Here is a 19,079-nt window from a genome sequence, read left to right as displayed (position 1 = left end):
ATCTGGGTCATGAAGATCTTTTTTGTACAATTCTTCTGTGTATTCTTGCCATCTCTTCTTAATATCTTCTGCTTCTGTTATGTCCATACCATTTCTGTCCTTTATCGAGCCCAACTTTGCATGAAATGTTCCCTTGGTATCTCTAATTTTTCTTGAAGAGATCTCTAGTCTTTCCCATTCTGTTGTTTTCCTCTATTTCTTTGCATTGATCACTGAGGAAAGCTTTCTTATCTCTCCTTGCTATTCTTTAGAACTCTGCATTCAGATGCTTATGTCTTTTCTTTTCTCCTTTGCTTTTCACTTTTCTTCTTTTCACAGCTATTTGTAAGGCCTCCTCAGACAGCCATTTTACTTTTTTGCATTTCTTTTCCATGGGGATGGTCTTGATCCCTGTCTGCTGTACAATGTCACGAACCTCCTTCCATAGTTCATCAGGCATTCTGTCTATCAGATCTAGGCCCCCAGACTGAGTATACTTTTTGCAGCCAAAGATGGAGAATCTCTAAACAGTCAGCAAAAACAAGACTGGGAGCTGACTGTGGCTCAGATCATGAACTCCTTATTGCCAAATTCAGACTTAGATTGAAGAAAGTAGGGAAAACCACTAGACAATTCAGGTATGACCGAAATCAAATCCCTTATGATTATACAGTGGAAGTGAGAAAGAGATTTAAGGGACTAGATCTGATAGACAGAATGCCTGATGAACTATGATAAGCATAATACATGTCAAATGATTAATGCATAATATATGTCAAATGATTGACATATATTATGTTAATCAACTACTGTGTCCCAAAGTAATTCTGAGGTTATACTATTACTTCTGTTTTACAGATGAGAAAACTGAGTTTGCAGAAGTCCATAACTTGCCCAGAGCCATAGAGCCTACAAGAAACAAAAAAGAAAAGCAATGAATATTTTGTCCATCAGATAGGTCATAAGCCAAAAGGGATCATCTGAGTCCTTGTGTTCCACTAAAAGAGGACTTATCAAATACTGGGTTGGGTCAGAACTTCATTTGATTTTTTCCATCAGATGGTTCTAGTTAGTGGTTGGTCTCCTGCAATGTAGGCAAATTTTTTACCCACTGAGCCATCAGGGAAGTCCCTGTAGTGCTTAGTTATCTTTAACTTCATTAGAAACAATTTTGTTATATTGTATTGTGACAGCTGTTGTATCAGCATGTATTTAAGAAAAAACTTATCTAAATTGTATTTTTGTGTAGCCATTTTAATACTGAAGATGAAAAAAAAAAAGCAACATTTTGGCATATTATGCTTTATATTTCAAAAAAGGTAAAAATGCAACTAAAAGACAAAATTATTTGTGCAGTACATGGAGAAAGTGCTGTGACTGATTGTGTCAAAAGTGGTTAGTGAAGTTTAGTGCTAGAGATTTCTTGCTGGATGGTGCTCCTCAGTTGGGTAGACCAGTTGAAGTTGATAGCAATTAAATTGAAAGAAATTGATGATATACCACATGGGAGATAGCCAACATATTCAAAAGATCCAAATCAAGCATTGAAAATCATTTGCACCAGCTTGGTTATGTTCATCATTCTGATGTTTGGGTTTCACATAAGTTAACAGAAAAAAAAAACTTTGACTGTATTTCTGCAAGTGATGTTCTACTGAAATGTAACAAAATATTCTGTGGAGCAGGCAGAGGGACACCGCCTGAGGTCTGTTGGCTTCCTGTACCTTGAACTGTTCTTTTCTGATGTAAATGTATGTATATAAATAAATATATAAACACTGTTTGGTATCTGAGCTTGCCTCCCTGTCTTCTTGAGATTGTTCTCAAGGGAAAGAGGTAAGAGGGTTGCCCTTGGGGCTGGGGCCAAGTGAGGCCCCTGAGGCTGATAGATGCTCTGTACCCCATTATCCCCCATAGCTTCAGGCCTAGGAACAGGATGTAGCAGCCCCTCCCCCAAGCCACACTCCCTGGACCTACTGCTGCTCGGCCTGGGTTGATGGGCAATAAAAAGCAGATACTGTACAATTATGCAGAATGGAACAGACTGTGGGGCAAGTAAAATGAACCACCACCAACCACAGCAAAGGCCAGTCTTAGAAGAAAGTGATGTATATATAGTGGGATTAGAAGGAAGTCCTCTATTATGAGCGCCTTCTGGAAAACTAAACAATTAATTTCAACAAGTGCTTGCTCCCAGTTTAGGCCAACTAAAAGCAGCACGCGATGGAAAAGCGTCCGGAATTAGTCAACAGAAAATGCATCATCTTCCATCAGGATAATGCAAGACCGCATGTTTCTTTGATGACCAGGCAAAAACTGTTACAGCTTGGCTGAGAAGTTCTGATTCATCTGCCATATTCACCAGACATTATACCTTCGGATTTCCATTTATTTTGGTCTTTACAAAATTCTCTTAATGAAAAAAAATTCAGTTCTCTGGAAAACTGTAAAAAGCATCTGAAACAGTTCTTTGCTCAAAAAGATACAAAGCTTTGTGAAGAGAGAACAATGACGTTGCCTGAAAGATGGCAGAAGGTACTGGAACAAAACGGTGAATAAGTTGTTTAATAACATTCTTGGTGAAAATGAAAAATGTACCTTTTAATTTTTACTTTAAAACCAAAGGAACATTTTAGCCAACTCAGTCTGCAGGTGACATAAAACTGGACGTGAAAGCTAATAAAATTTAAAATGAACTTAGCGAGCTAAAAAAACAGGTCCAAAACCAGCAAGATGAAAGCAGCATAAGGATGGATGCAGTGGTCTAGAGTTACCTCTAGAAGACGTCCATTGAGCAGTGAGGAAAGGCGATGGAACTGGGGCGATGCCCCATCTTTGAACACTCATTGGTTACGCGTAGCTTACCACTATCTCGTTGTCAAGTGCCTTAGGCCATGGGGGTCACATGGTGTCTACATCAATTCCTTCTTCTATCAACCTAGAAACCCTGGCAGAAATAAAATTGATTTGTTTAGCAAGACTTGTTCTTTTGGAACTCATGTTGGATTCTCACTGGGAACTATATTACTTAAGTTTTCCTAAGCTATCCATTTAATGATATATTCTACAAAGTCTTACCAGGGATTGATGTGAAGTTGACTAGTCAGAAATCTCCAAGCTCTATCATTGTCCTCTTAAAAAATTTAGATTTTGGCTATTCTTACATAATTTTCTTGAAGACAATCAATAGAGAGCTTTATGGTCACATTTCAAGTACTTTCATAAATCAGGATATTATTCACTTGGTCCTGTACTTTGAACACAGTATAAAGTTAGTTATTAGTTACTAGGCTAGGAAATGGAGAAAATCTAAGCATCCAGTAAGTTTCACGTATTATTTCATTTGATCCTACTTTACTAATCTTCCAGTAGTATTATTTTCATGTTAAAAATGAAGAAAATGAAATTTTAGATACCACTCAGCTTGAACAGATCAACTAGCTTGCCTAGTCATGTACCTAGTAAGGCATAAATTCAAACTTTGCTTTAATACCAGACCCTATATTTCGCCATTATTACATGCTGGCATTGTCCCTCTTTGTCCCCTTCATCAAATTTTAATTTTTTCTTTATAATCACTAGTTAACATATGTCAGTTTAAATATCATTTTCTTAGAAGAAGATGAATGCAAAATAGTAATAGAGTAGTTCTGTTTTCTTTCTGTGAGCTGTTAAATTTAGTTCCCATCCCCAAATAGTAGACCTATCTCTGCCTTATTCTTCTTGCTCTGAACATAAAGAAAGAGGTAGGGGGAAGGAGGGAGGAAGGGAGGAGGGAAAAGATAGGGAGAGAGAGATGGGCAGAGAAGAGAAAGAGAAGAAACAGAAATTTTTGTTCATCATCACTTTGCAGTTCTCCACTATCGTAGACATATGCTCTCAAATTTCATGTTATTAATATATTTCTCAAGCAGTTTTTCCTCATCATTATTAAACCCAGAGAGTTTCTCTTATCACTTCCAGGTAAGATATCACATTAAAAAAAACAAGTCAAGAATTTTTATAAACCACTTTAACTCTATTTTTCTCCCCAAGGTTTTAAAATTATTTATTTTGCCTCGATGTGCACCACGTAGGATCTTAATCATGACATTGGATATTCAATTTTGTGAATATTGCCCATAAACACTGTTTCTTGTTTATATAAAATAGTGTAGCAGTTAGAGAACCTCAATACAGATTCTGTTTCAAAGTCATCTTAAAAATAGTCAGCTCACTCAAAGCATGTTTTTTACTTCCAAAACCCAGACACAGCCAAGAAATGCTGGTGCTAATAGTCAGGAAAGTTAAACAGGCCATTTCCTAAGAAAACATTTGTGATTAGTTAGTCAGTACAAACTTTCCCTTAAAATGTATCTTGTTAAAATGTTTTTGTTTATGCTTTTAAGGAAGAATTTTCCCATCTTTGTCACAAGATTATTTTAAAACATCTGTTTTAGAGCAACATTGATTTAACACATCACTTGAGACTGGCTAATATTTAGCATATGAACATGAAAATAGCTGGCCATTTAAAAATACTGTCAATGTTGAATAAAATCTGAAATATAATTTGAAGCCAGTGTTTAGGGAAAAAAAAAAAAAGTGGTGTTTCTTCTTTTCCTGTGTGTCCACCCTAACTTACTAAGCTTTTTCCTGACCCAAGCCACATCTCACATTAGAACAATACCTCTTTCTCACTCCATTCTTCCAACAAGCAAGAAGCACGAAAGACTATCCTGTTGTTTTTATTGTGGAAAGATTTCCTCTGTCAGAACTTCTTTCCCACTGCCTTGTGTTAGCCCTCTCAAAATCTCTCACCAGGATAACAGAAATGGTCTTTAGTTAGACTCCTGCTTAACAGTATGTGCCCATTGCCGAACCACATCTACACTGTCATATCTGATAACTTGCTTATTTTAATCCTCCATTGGATCTCTATTGCCTTCAAAATAAACTGGTGTTGGAATTCATAACTGGCTTCCATCAATAGCTTGACCTTCCTATGTCTCCACCCCTATCCCTGGATAAGAAGCAGATCACATTCTCAGGAGCTGTGGATGCACCCTCCCCTGAACATGCCATGCTCTTTCACAGTCAGCTACCAGTGACTATTCATTTCACTCAAGCTAGAAATTTGTTCTCCTTCTTCTCTTTTCTAGACAGATCTTCTGATTCTTCCATCTCACCATAAATGTCCCTTCCTATAATGATTTGACTTTTTTTCCTCAGTAAAAATTAACCATGCTCTCACCTTAGCCCACAGCACTTTATTCATAGCACTTGTGTAATATTAACTTCAAAATGATAAGAAAAGCACTCTGAGAGAGACAGATAAATCATACAGGGTGGAAAAGAGAAAGGAAAACTTAGTGCCTGATATCCTCAGTCCTATGAACTATGATGAGTTCACTGAAGACAGCAACTTGGATTTATTCATTATCCATTCAGTTGGACTTTTATATTGACTCACGGTGAGTGTTCAATATATTTTTTCTTAAACAGTCTCCTTCAAAAAAGAGCTAATTACTAATCTTAACCATTGCTTTAATGTTGGGAGTCATATACTCACATTTTTTTTTTCAAACTGTTTAAGGTGTGCAATATTAGGCTACCCAATAGGAAGCCAGTAAGGTCCTAGAGGTGAGGCATCCGAAAGACTCATACTGAATTAAATGCTAATCATAATAAACTACCTTTACGACAGACTTAACTTCCTGAATTACAGTTTCTATCGTCTCCATATAAAAATACCAAAATACCAAAATTTTGTATCATCTGTTGTGTGGTCACTACTCAGACTACTTGGAATGTGATTTGAATATGTTAATAATCGGGGGAATTTTTTTCACAAAGATGATACATGTGGTGGATGAGTATCACAGTGTTGACACAACAAATCGAACTCACTCATTTAAAGGTGAAGTGAAGTGAAGTCACTCAGTCGTGTCCAACTCTTTGTGACCCCATGGACTGTAGCCTACCAGGCTCCTCTGTCCATGGGATTCTCCAGGCAAGAATACTAGAGTGGGTTGCCATTTTCTTCTCTAGGAAATCTTCCCAACCCAGGGATTGAACCCAGGTCTCCCGCATTGCAGGCAAATGCCTTACTGTTTAAGCCACCAGGGCTCATTTAAAGGTACAGTGGAAATATCATTAGTTATTTTAATCTCATTAGTGATATGATAATCAAGAATAAAGCAATAAAAGTAGCCAATAAACCTCAGCATTTCAGAGTTTCCAATGTTACCATTATTTATGCTGTGCTGTGGTTAGCTGCTCAGCTGTGTCCAACTCTTTGTGACCTCATGGACTACAGCCTGCCAGGCTCCTCTGGTCCACGGGGATTCTTCAGGCAAGAATATTGGAGTGGGTTGCCATGCCATCCTCAAGTGGATCTTTCAAGTCCAGGAATCTAACCAGGGTCTCCCACATTGCAGGTGGATTCTTTACCATCTGAGCCACCAGGGAAGCCCACCATTATTTATACCAATTTTAAAAAACATGAATAAAATCTTAATACTCTGTGTATGCTTTCGGTTGGTTCTTAAACAACATAAAATCAGATAAATTCTATTCTCTTACAAACTTTACCTAAAGTTAATAGATTTTAATCTTTTTTTAAAATAATCACTGGAAGTAAAATGACTCCCAATGGGGCTTGAGCATTCTTTAGCTTCTTTGATACAAATCTATAAGAAATGTTATTTTCAATAATTTAGAGGTTTTGATTGCTTAACTTTGGCTAAAGAATAACTTTGGCTCAAGAACTATGGACGGAGGTTCATGACATTGTACAGGAGGCAGTGATTAACACCATCTCCAAGAAAAAGAAATGCAAAAAGGCAAAACGGCTGTCTGAGGAGGCCTTACAAATAGCTGTGAAAAGAAGAAAAGTGAAAAGCAAAGGAGAAAAGGAAAGAATGCAGAGTTCCAAAGAACAGCAAGAAGAGATAAGAAAGCCTTCCTCACCGATCAATGCAAAGAAATAGAGGAAAACAACAGAATGGGAAAGACTAGAGATCTCTTCAAGAAAATCAGAGATACCAAAGGAACATTTCATGCAAAGATGGGCTCGATAAAGGACAGAAATGGTATGGACCTAACAGAAGCAGAAGATATTAAGAGATGGCAAGAATACACAGAAGAACTGTACAAAAAAGATCTTCATGACCCAGATAATCATGATGGTGTGATCACTGACCTAGAGCCAGACATCCTGGAATGTAAAGTCAAGTGGGCCTTAGAAAGCATCACTACGAACAAAGCTATTGGAGGTGATGGAATTCCAGTTAAGCTATTTCAAAACCTGAAAGATGATGCTATGAAAGTGCTGCACTCAGTGTGCCAGCAAATTTGGAAAACTCAGCAGTGGCCACAGGACTGGAAAAGGTCAGTTTTCATTCCAATCCCAAAGAAAGGTAATGCCAAAGAATGCTCAAACTACTGAACAATTGCACTCATCTCACACGCTAGTAAAGTAATGCTCAAAATTCTCCAAGCCAGGCTTCAGCAATATGTGAACCATGAACTTCCAGATGTTCAAACTAGTTTTAGAAAAGGCAGAGGAACCAGAGATCAAATTGCCAACATCTGCTGGATCATCGAAAAAGCAAGAGAGTTCCAGAAAAGCATCTATTCTGCTTTATTGACTATGCCAAAGCCTTTGACTGTGTGGATCACAATAAACTGTGGAAAATTCTGAAAGAGATGGGAATACCAGACCACCTAATCTGCCTCTTGAGTAATTTGTATGCAGGTCAGGAAGCAACAGTTAGAACTGGACATGGAACAACATATTGGTTCCAAATAGGAAAAGGAATATGTCAAGGCTGTATATTGTCAAACTGTTTATTTAACTTACATGCAGAGTGCATCATGAGAAACGCTGGACTGGAAGAAACACAAGCTGGAATCAAGATTGCAGGGAGAAATATCAATAACGTCAGATAAGCAGATGACACCACCCTTATGGCAGAAAGTGAAGAGTAACTAAAAAGCCTCTTGATGAAGGTGAAAGTGGAGTGAAAAAGTTGGCTTAAAGCTCAACATTCAGAAAACGAAGATCATGGCATCCGGTCCCATCATTTCATGGGAAATGGATGGGGAAACACTGGAAACAGTGTCAGACTTTATTTTTTGGGGCTCCCAAATCACTGCAGATGGTGACTGCAGCCATGAAATTAAAAGACGCTTACTCCTTGGAAGGAAAGTTATGACCAACCTAGATAGCATATTCAAAAGCAGAGACATTACTTTGCCAACAAAAGTTCGTCTAGTCAAGGCTATGGTTTTTCCTGTGGTCATGTATGGATGTGAGAGTTGGACTGTGAAGAAGGCTGAGCACCGAAGAATTGATGCTTTTGAACTGTGGTGCTGGAGAAGACTCTTGAGAGTCCCTTGGACTGCAAGGAGATCCAACCAGTCCATTCTAAAGGAGATCAGCCTGGGATTTCTTTGGAAGGAATGATGCTAAAGCTGAAACTCCAGTACTTTGGCCACCTCATGTGAAGAGTTGACTCATTGGAAAAGACTCTGATGCTGGGAGGGATTGGGGGCAGGAGGAGAAGGGGAGGACAGAGGATGAGATGGCTGGATGGCATCACCGACTTGATGGACGTGAGTCTGGGTGAACTCCGGAAATTGGTGATGGACAGGGAGGCCCGGCGTGCTGCGATTCATGGGGTCGCAAAGAGTCGGACACGACTGAGTGACTGAACTGAACTGAACTGAATATTAATATTATGAGGAGACATAATGCAGGAGACACAAGAGATGTGGGTTCAGTCTCTGGGTTAAGAAGATCCCTTGGAGGAGGAAATGGTACCCCACTCTAGTATTCCTGCCTGGAAAATTCCATGGACAGAGGAGGCTACCATTCATGGGGCCACAAAGAGTTGGACATGACTGAGTGAATGAGCTCAATGTAGTGAGGATAATGTTGTAATCCACTTGAACTAGATTCACAAATATTTTTGAGTGGTCTTTTATATCCCCACCATTGTTCTAGATACAATGGAAAAGATGTGCATGGTCTCTAACCTTATGGAATTCATAAGACTCTGAGGGGCATGATGAGTCAAAAAAGGTATGATGAATGTTATAAAAGGAACAGTGAGAGCTGCTCTAAGAGCTATAAAGCAATGGAATTTAACTATATAGGGACTCTCCTGATGAGATGAGAGGCTAAGGTGGAGGGAGATGGGGTAATGAAATAAAGAACTAGAGTCTTGAAGAATAAGCAATCTGGCTCCCTACAGGAATAATAACAGTAAGCAGAACATGATTTATTGACTTTTGGAGTGCTTAGAAAAACAGTTGCCAACATTTAAGAACTTGGAGATTACACACACACACACAAAACAGATTTCTTGAAAAATTAGATCTAACACATGGCAACTTTCAGCTGAACCAAGAAGCAGCTGCTTCTACGAGTGTACGTGTGATTCAATTTGCACAAGATACCACCACTCTACATTTGACTTGTTTCACTTTACCTTACTCTGCCTAGGTCTGTATTTGGGATTTAAATATCTGACCTACAAAGAAATACACTGAAGAACAGAACTAAGTCCTGTGTGGCTGGTACACAGAGATAAAAAAGAATCAGACTGGGAGTCCCAGCTGGAGTGGGAAGTATGTGCCAAATTGGGGCAAGTCTGGCAGGTTTTTAGATCAATGGAAGAATCACTGAAAAGTCTTAAACTGGGAAAGTCCATGCTCATACTTGAGTTTTAAAAATATTTTTCCAGATGCAAAGTGAAAAGGAGACTGCAAAAAATACTTTGAAAGCTGAAGACTAGAAAGTATCAATGTGGCTTATTTTGTCAAGTTTCAGATGAAAACCAAGAATGGATTTTAAGTTTTGTGTAGAATAGGTTCCATTCTGATAAAAGAAAGCCATTATGACTCTTGACTGTCTCTAAGGACAAAAAAATTAAATGTTAGTCATACTTTGAAAAAAATAACAATAAAAACATTGACCAAAATTATTCTAACATGAAAGGGGGAAAAAAACTTGCATAAAAAGTGAAAAACCAGATGATAAAACTTGAACGATAAAAGAAAACTTTCCCGTATGTTACAGAAAAGTATTCCCCTTGCTCAATACAGTACATCCTAGTATTATACAAATAAACACAAACTCATACAGACACACTGAAAAAGCTATAACTCAGAATGACCCATGGGGCTTATTTCCTGTTAGATTCTGTCCCTGGTTCTGCTCTCTAATTCTCTTTGAATACATTTCAGCAATGATTCATTTTGTCAGTCTGCCAGTAGTCTTTCCTCCTGAGCGAGTAGCATGTACTTCACGTACGTTAGCAGAAACACAATTGAGAAGTTTTGCCCAGGATTACCTTATTTGCTTCTTAAAAGTGTCAGATTTTTTTTTCATATTGGTAATATGCCTCTCTAAGACTACGTATCATATGACAAACAGAGCCAGTTGTTTAGAACACCAAAGGAATGTTTCTCTAGAAATGACTTAGCCCTGCATCTGGTCTTGCCCTAATGTATTTATGAGATTCTAATCAAATCTTTTATTTCATTATTTTTTTCTCACCTACTCCTTGCCACCCCTATCTCCTCCTCAAAGCTCAAGTCTGAAGTCCATGAAGAGCTGAGCTAACAATATTAGCTAATATTTCTTGAGTCACGTGTCAGAGATTAAAGTGCTTTGTACAGATTACTTCATTTTATCCTCACAACTGCCAAATCAGACAAGCAGGAAAGTTATTCTTTTTACAAATAAGGAAATTGGACGCATACAGTGGTGAAGCTAGAATCTGAACTCTTGTTATTAACTATCATGCTATAACTCTTTGGTGTTCAGTTACTCACTCGTGTCTGACTCTTTGCGACCCCATGGACTGCAGCACGCCAGGCTTCCCTGTCCTTCACCATTTTCCGGAGATTGCTCAAACTCATGTCCATCGAGTAAGTGATGCCATCCTGCAATCTCATCCTTTGTCATCCCCTTATCCTTCTATCTTCATCTTTACCAGCATCAGGGTCTTTTCTTTCTTTTTTTAAAATTAATTTATTTTAATTGGAGGCTAATTACTTTACAATATTGTAGTGGTTTTTGCCATATATTAATATGAATCAGCCATGGGTTACATGTGTTCCCCATCATGAACCCCCTACCCACCTCCCTCCCCATCCCATCCCTCAGGGTCACCCCAGTGCACCAGCCCATCAGGGTCTTTTCTAATGAGTTGGCTCTTAGCATCAGGTGGCCAATATATTGGAGGTTCAGCTTCAGCATCAATCCTTCCAAAGAATATTCAGGACTGATTTCCTCTAGGATTGACTGGTTTGATCTCCTTGCAGTCCAAGAGACTCTCAAGAGTCTTCTCCAACACCACAGTTCAACATCATCAATTCTTCGGTGCTCAGCCTTCTTTAGGGTTCAACTCTAACATCCATACATGACCACAGGAAAAACCATAGCTTTAACTAGATGGACCTTTGTAAGCAAAGTAAAGTCTCTGCTGTCTAGGTTGGTCATAGGTTTTCTTCCAAGGAGCAAGTGTCTTTTAATTTCATGGCTGCAGTCACCATCTGCAGTGATTTTGGAGCCCAAGAAAATAAAGTCTGCCACTGTTTCCATTGTTTCCTCATCTATTTGCCACGAAGTGATGGGACCAGATACCATGATCTTCGTTTTTGGAATGTTGAGTTTTAAGCCAACTTTTTCACTCTCCTCTTTCACTTTCATCAAGAGGCTCTTTAGTTCTTCTTCACTTTCTGCCATAAGGGTGGTGTCATCTGTATATCTGAGATTACTGATATTTCTTCCAGCAATCTTGAGTCGAGCTTGTGCTTCATCCAGCACAGCATTTCACATGACATACTCTGCATATAAGTTAAATAAGCAGGGTGACAATATATAGCGTTATACTCCTTTCCCAATTCGGAATCAGTCCATTGTTCCATGTCCAGTTCTAACTCTTTGCTTCTTGACCTGCCTACAGGTTTCTCAGGAGGCAGGTCAGGTGGTCTGGTATTCCCATTGCTTTAAGAATTTTCCACAGTTTGTTGTGATCCACATAGTTAAAGGCTTTAACGTGGTCATTAAAGCAGTAATAGATGTTTTTCTCAAATTCTCTTGCTTTTTATATGATCCAACGGATGTTGGCAATTTGATCCCTGGTTCCTCTGCCTTTTCTAAATCCAGCTTGAACACCTGGGAGTTCTCAGTTTACATACTGTTGAAGCCTAGCTTGGAGAATTTTGAATATTACTTTGCTAGCATGTGAAATGAGTGCAACTATGTGGTAGTTTGAACATTCTTTGGTATTGCCCTTCTTTGGGACTGGAATGAAAACTGACCTTTTCCAGTCCTGTGGCCACTGCTGCTGAGTTTTCCTAATTTGCTGGCATATTGAGTGCAGCCCTTTTCAGCATCATCTTTTAGGATTTGAAACAGCTTACCTGAATTTCCATCACAGAACCCGTATTTTTAACCTCTACATGATAAACATGATAAACATACTTAGATTAACCTGTTTTCTGTAATATTTAACACTATATTAAATGTACTGTTTTCTAGGAGGCTTTTAGGCTCCTGGTGGACACATCTTATCAGTCCACATGTCCTACCAGATATAGCTGGATAGCAGTAGCCCCCACCTATGCTTAAGTTGGGATCCCTACTCTCCCCACCTCCTGGATAAGAACCAAGATTTATCTTTGTTGTCTCTTCATCTCCATCAAGGCAGATTGACAGCTTGGTTTTTTCCTTCTACTTAATGCCCGTTTTGGGCTTCCCAAGTGGTGCTAGTGGTAAAGAGCCTGTCTGCCAATATAGGATACACAAGAGATGCAGGTTTCACCCCTGGGTGGGGAAGGTCCCTGGAGAAGGCAATGGCAACCCACTCCAGTATTCTTGCCTGGAGAATCCCATGGACAGAGGAACCTGGAGGGCTACAGTCCATAGTGTCACAGAGTCAGACACGACTAAAGCGACTTAGCCCACACAGCACAATGCCTATACTGGAGATAGCATTCCTTTTACAACTAGGGATGAGAAAGCAAAAATCTTCTTTCTTTCCTGAGTCAAAGAAGAAACAGAAGGAAATCCTATTATCCATTCAAGTATCTTATGGAAGTTTGGTTGGCAGCCAGGACCAAGTGTTCCTAAGATCAAATTTCAGCAGTATTTATTTCCTTACCCTAGAAAGAACTGACTAAGCTAAATCTAAAGTCATCTCTTGATCCATTATTTCCCTAAGCCTTCTCACTTCCTTATAAGAATTACTCTTAAGTTGTTGAATTCATCCATTTTCCTCAATGCTCTCTCACCTGAATTGCTGAAAATACATTACCTAGTTTCTCAGACTCCCCTCTCTCTGCCATTCTCTTTCATTTTTCACATTCTAGCCAAAGAATCTTTGCAAATTGTAAACATACTCAAATTACTTTCATAGTCAAATTATAAAGTCCTTCAGTGACTCTCCATTGATCTTTGTTGTTGTTGTTGAGTCACTAAGTTGTGTCCAACTCTTTGCAACCCCATGGACTACCACATGCCAGGCTTTCCTGTCCTCTACTATCTCCCGGAGTTTGTTCACATTTGTGTCCATCGAGCCAGTGATGCCATCCAACCATCTCATCCTCTGTCGCCCCCTTCACTTCCTGCGCTCAGTCTTCCCCAGCATCAGGGTCTTTTCCAATAGTAGGCTCTTTGCATCAGGTGGCCATAGTATTGGAGCTTCAGCATCAGTCCTTCCAATGAATATTCAGGGTTGATTTCCTTTAGGATTGACTGGTTTGATCCCCTTGCTGTAAAAGGGACTCTCAGGAGTCTTCTCCAGCACCACAGTTCAAAAGCATCAGTTCTTCAGCACTCAGCCTTCTTTATGGTCCAACTCTCACATCTGTACATGACTATTAGAAAAACCATAGCCTTGACTATATGGAACGTTGTCGGCAAAGTGATGTCTCTGCTTTTTAATATGCTGTCTAGGTTTGTCATCACTTTCCTTCTATGGAGCAATTGTCTTTTAATTCTGTGGCTGTAGTCACTGTCCACAGTGGACCTCAAGAAAATAAAATCTGCCACTGTTTCCACTTTCTCCCCATCTATTTGCCATGAAGTGATGGGACTGGATGCCATGATCTTAGTTTTTTGAATGTTGAGTTTCAAGCCAGCTTTTTCACTCTCCCCAATTGCCCTTAGGATAAATTTAAAAGTTTCATTATTGCTTTCAGTTACCAGGCCTTAGTACCATTCCAGATTCATCTTTTAATTATCTTTCCCAAAAGTGGCCCTGGATTCTCTTCAATTCCATCAGTCATAACTTCTCTTTGTCTCACTAAGGTGGTAGATCTCCCTGCCTACTGTCGTTTACACACATTTCCTCCAACACCTCTCACTGTTCCTTCTCCTTTGTTAGGCTAACCTCTTCACGTTTTGCATCCTTCCACATCCCCCTGTATTTCTTCATTGTTTTCATGGCTGGTTGAATTTTCACTGCTACTGCTTGCATAGTTTGCATCTCTGGCTAAACAGTAAGCTATGTAAGAACAGGAACTACTTTATTTTGATTATTACTGTGTCCCCAGCAACCTTTTACAGTGCCTGGGAAATAATAGGTACTTGGTAATCATTTATTGAATAAATGAGCATATGCGTAATCTGCTACATTATGAGTTAAATAGGTTCCCATGTTCCCATCAGTCAATTTGAAAGTTAAGCTTTCAAATTAACTTCTGGAACAATTTGTTAATAATTTGGGATTTAGCTCTATTTTGTCCATTTGTTTTTACACAATCATCTCACCTCTTCCTCTCTGATGACTGCTTCTAAATTCCCCATATTTGTTATTCAATCAAACAAGAATACAGAGTAAAACCATGATCTGAGGGAGAGAAGTTATAAATGGCAATGAGGGAACTAGAAAGATTGGAAAATAAATTAAATGTTGTTTATAAAGTCATGTCAAATTAACAAGTGTTGATTGAGTATCTAACAAGTACAGTGCCTGGCACTTAGTAGGCACTACAAAAATAAGTGTTGATTTTCTTAATGAATGAAGCAACTTTTTAGAGTTTCATTCAAATGTTCCTGGTAGAGAAAGATGTGGATAGTCAGCAATGCAGATACCTCTCTGCCTACAAATCAAGACTAAGCATTGATTTTTAAGAATTTTCTTTCTTTCTGGGAGGAGGAGCGGTTGTGGACAGAGTTACCTGTGGCCAGAGCTGGGAGCTAGGAGTAGTAGACGGCCAAGAAGGATTGGGCTCCCCTGAGAACATGAGGGCAGAAGCTGGTAGAAGCACTGCTGTTGGAACACTAGGCCTTAGGACAGCACTGAAACATTAAGTTGAGCCTAAACTCTCAGTGATACAGGATTATTAAAGGGAATTAAAATGATCCTTAGCTGTCGCAACTCTTTGGGTGTCAGCAGAAGCAGAAGAAAATCCTCTCCACTAAAATAGTTGTCTAATTTAGACTCACTGGAATGTCACATAGTTAAGATTAGGCAATTAATCACAATCAAAGACTACAAAGAAAACATCAGTTAACATTAGTTAGTCAGTAAAAACAATAAACAACAGATTTACACTCCCAAGATTTTTGTGTAGAATCATAATAAAATAAAGAACTTTGGGCAAATATGCATGAAGTGTTTAGAGAAATAAAAGATTTCATTACAAAGATAACCAGTTAAAGGTTATGAATCCATATATTTGAAAGAAGAGTGAGACATCTAAAAATGAAAATGTAACTGTTGAAACAAAAAATTCAATCAATGGTTAAGCAGTAAATATATCTAAAGATAGAATTAATGGTGGTATTTCTTGAGAAATTATACATCACAGACAGGGATATGAGAAATATGAGAGAGATATCAAGGACATAAAAGGTTAACATAGATCTAGACAGAATTCCAGAAAAAGAGAATAGATAGAAAGGAGGAAAGACAAATTTTGGACACATTTTGGCTATACTTATTGAGATTTTAATAAAAGCACAAATCTCTACTGATTCAGGAATAACAATATATTCCAAGTAGGCTAAATTGTTTTTCAAATCCTGGAAACACTAGATAACATAGAAAGAAATGCAGTTGGAATGACAGCAACAGCATTAATGGAGAGTGGTATAATGTCTTTAAGTTGTTGAGAGACAAAAGTATCAACCTAGAATTATGTATCCAGCAGGACTATCTTTCAAGAATGTCTAAAATACAGACATGCTTAGCAACTTCCCTTTCACTTTTCACTTTCATGCATTGGAGAAGAAATAGCAACCCACTCCAGTGTTCTTGCCTGGAGAATCCCAGGGATGGGGGAGCCTGGTGGGCTGCTGTCTATGGGTCACACAGAGTCGGACATGACTGAAGTGACTTAGCAGCAGCAGCAGCATCAGATTAACTCAAACTGGGAAGCTTTATTAAGAAATCTACATTATACAAACTTTATATTTTATATTTATATAAAGCTTTATTAAGAAATCTACATTATACAAAAAAAATTAACCCAGAAGCATGGTCTAAAATGAAAAAAGAAATGATGAGCAAATAAGTGGTAAATGTGTTTGTGTATATGTGTGTGTGTGTGTAAAACAAAGCAAATATTGACTATATAATTTAGAAATAGCAATGTTAAAATAGAAATAGCAATGTTGAATTTACAGGGCTAAAGAAAGAATGTGCTTCCCTGGTGACTCAGTGGTAAAGAATCCAACTTCTAATGCAGGAGACACATCCTGGGTCGGGAAGATCCCCTGGAGAAGAAAATGGCAACCTACTCCAATATTCTTACCTGGGAAATCCCATTGATAGAGAAGGTTGGTGGGCTCATGTCCATGGGGCTGCAAAAGAGGTGGACACTGGCGACTAAATAACAGCGACAACAAAAGAAAGGATAGGATTAAAATCCTGGACCAAATTAGCATATAAGTGCAGGGAGAAATAGAGTTAAAGTGTTTTAGGGATTTTACATTTTAGGGGTTAAGATATTGATTAAATCTGATTTCTGATAATGATTTAATAGGTTACTCCTATAAAATTCCTGCTAAACATAATGAAAATTGTTCAATAATTTATAAATAAAACAACATATTTTAACCATTGAATTTCTTCAAGACAGTGACAATTTCTAGAAGAAAGACTCTAATCAGAAAAGTTAAAAAAAAATTAGATCTGCACAAACAACACAACAACAACAAAAACATGCAAAACCTTCAGATGTTGAAATAATTAGATTTTTAAATAATTACATTTGACATATTTAAGGAAATAACTCACAAAGTTACAAATTATCTATAGGAATCAGGAAATCATGAAAAGTGATATATCAGATGTGAGAAAAAACAAAACAGGGTGTATCAGTTCTGTTTAGTCGCTCAGTCATGTCCGACTCTTTGTGACCCCATGAATTTCAGCACGCCAGGCCTCCCTGTCCATCACTAACTCCCGGAGTCCACCCAGACTCACGTCCATCGAGTCAGTGATGCCATCCAGCCATCTCATCCTCTGTCCTCCCCTTCTCCTCCTGCCCCCAATCCCTCCCAGCATCAGAGTCTTCTCAAATCAGTCAACTCTTGGCATGAGGTGGCCAAAGTACTGGAGTTTCAGCTTTAGCATCATTCCTTTCAAAGAAATCCCAGGGCTGATCTCCTTCAGAATGGACTGGTTGGATCTCCTTGCAGTCCAAGGGATTCTCAAGAGTCTTCTCCAACACCACAGTTCAAATGCATCAATTCTTCGGTGCTCAGCCTTCTTCACAGTCCAACTCTCACATCCATACATGACCACAGGAAAACCCATAGCCTTGACTAGACGAACCTTTGTTGGCAAAGTAATGTCTCTGCTTTTGAATATGCTATCTAGGTTGGTCATAACTTTCCTTCCAAGGAGTAAGCATCTTTTAATTTCATGGCTGCAGTCACCATCTGTAGTGATTTTTGGAGCCCAAAAAAATAAAGTCTGCCACTGTTTCCACTGTTTCCCCATCTATTTCCCATGAAGTGATGGGACCAGATGCCATGATCTTCATTTTCTGAATGTTGAGCTTTAAGCCAACTTTTTACTCTCCACTTTCACTTATAGGGGTGAAAAATAAGAGAAACTTTTAAAAGCAATGGAGATGTCTAATAACCATATGAAAAGCTTTTCCACACTATATGCCTTCAGGGAAACATAATTTAAAACAATGAGATAGTACTACCTAAGAGAATGGACAAAATCTGAAACACTGACAATACCAAATGCTGGTGAGGATGTGAAGCAGCAAGAACTCTCATGCTAGTGGGAACGCAGAATGTCACTGCCACTTTCAAAGACAGTTTGTCAGTTTCTTATAAAACTAAACACACTGTAACCATATGAGCCAGCAAAACATATTCCTTGGTACTCACCCAAAGGAACTGAAGACTTATCCCACACGAAAACCTGCACATGGGTATTTATAGCAGCTTTTTTCATAATTGCTAAAACTTGGAAGCAATCAAGATGTCTTTTAGTAGATGAATGGATAACTAAACTGTGGTACATTCAGACAAAGGAATGTTACTCAGCATTAAAAAGAAATTAGCTATTACACTGTGAAAAGACATGGAGGAAACTTAAACACATAGCACTAGGTGAAAGAAACCAATCTGATTACATATCATATGAATCCAGCTATATGACATTCTGGAAAGGGGAAAATTACAGACAATGGAATTACAGGAAATTATTAAGATCAGTGTTGACCAAGGAGATGAGGAGGAAGAGCTGAATAAGTAGAGCACAAAGGGTAGTAAAAATATACTGCATAAAATTATAATGATGAATATGTGCCATTACACATTTGTCCAAACCCATAGGTTGCACAACACTAAAAGTGAACCCAAGATAAACTGTAGACTTTGGGTGACTGTGACAGCAGACTCTATGCATCTATATATATTTGCTTGGCACAGAAAAAGAGATGAAACATACACACCACTCTTAATGTTGGTTACCTGAGCCTGGGTTTAGAGAAAGGAGAGAGATGAAAAGAAAATAAAGTCTTCTTTATATAGAAAAAAAGCATAGCTAGCAATGATTGGATACAACAGAAGAAATAACTAGTGAAGTAAAAGAGAAATTTGAAGAGATCAAGAACACAGGATGAAGAGG

General features: G+C 38.4%; 1 long non-coding RNA gene across 1 annotated transcript in view; it reads right to left on the bottom strand.

Annotated features, from left to right (window-relative positions):
• Nucleotides 1–640: 640 nt before the first annotated feature.
• LOC113906879 overlaps nucleotides 641–19,079 on the bottom strand; it is a 108,737-nt gene continuing 90,298 nt past the window's right edge. Inside the window, exons 2-3 of the long non-coding RNA XR_003515012.1 lie at nucleotides 2,754–2,926; nucleotides 641–888 (exon numbers count right to left, since the gene is read on the bottom strand). This is a non-coding gene — a long non-coding RNA (uncharacterized LOC113906879). The remainder of the gene's footprint in view (nucleotides 889–2,753; nucleotides 2,927–19,079) is intronic.

This window comes from Bos indicus x Bos taurus, chromosome 16, assembly GCF_003369695.1.
Source record: "Bos indicus x Bos taurus breed Angus x Brahman F1 hybrid chromosome 16, Bos_hybrid_MaternalHap_v2.0, whole genome shotgun sequence".
Lineage (NCBI taxonomy): Eukaryota > Metazoa > Chordata > Mammalia > Artiodactyla > Bovidae > Bos > Bos indicus x Bos taurus.
The sequence above is the reverse complement of the archived record's forward strand: the minus strand, read 5'-3'. Positions and strand labels throughout refer to the sequence as shown.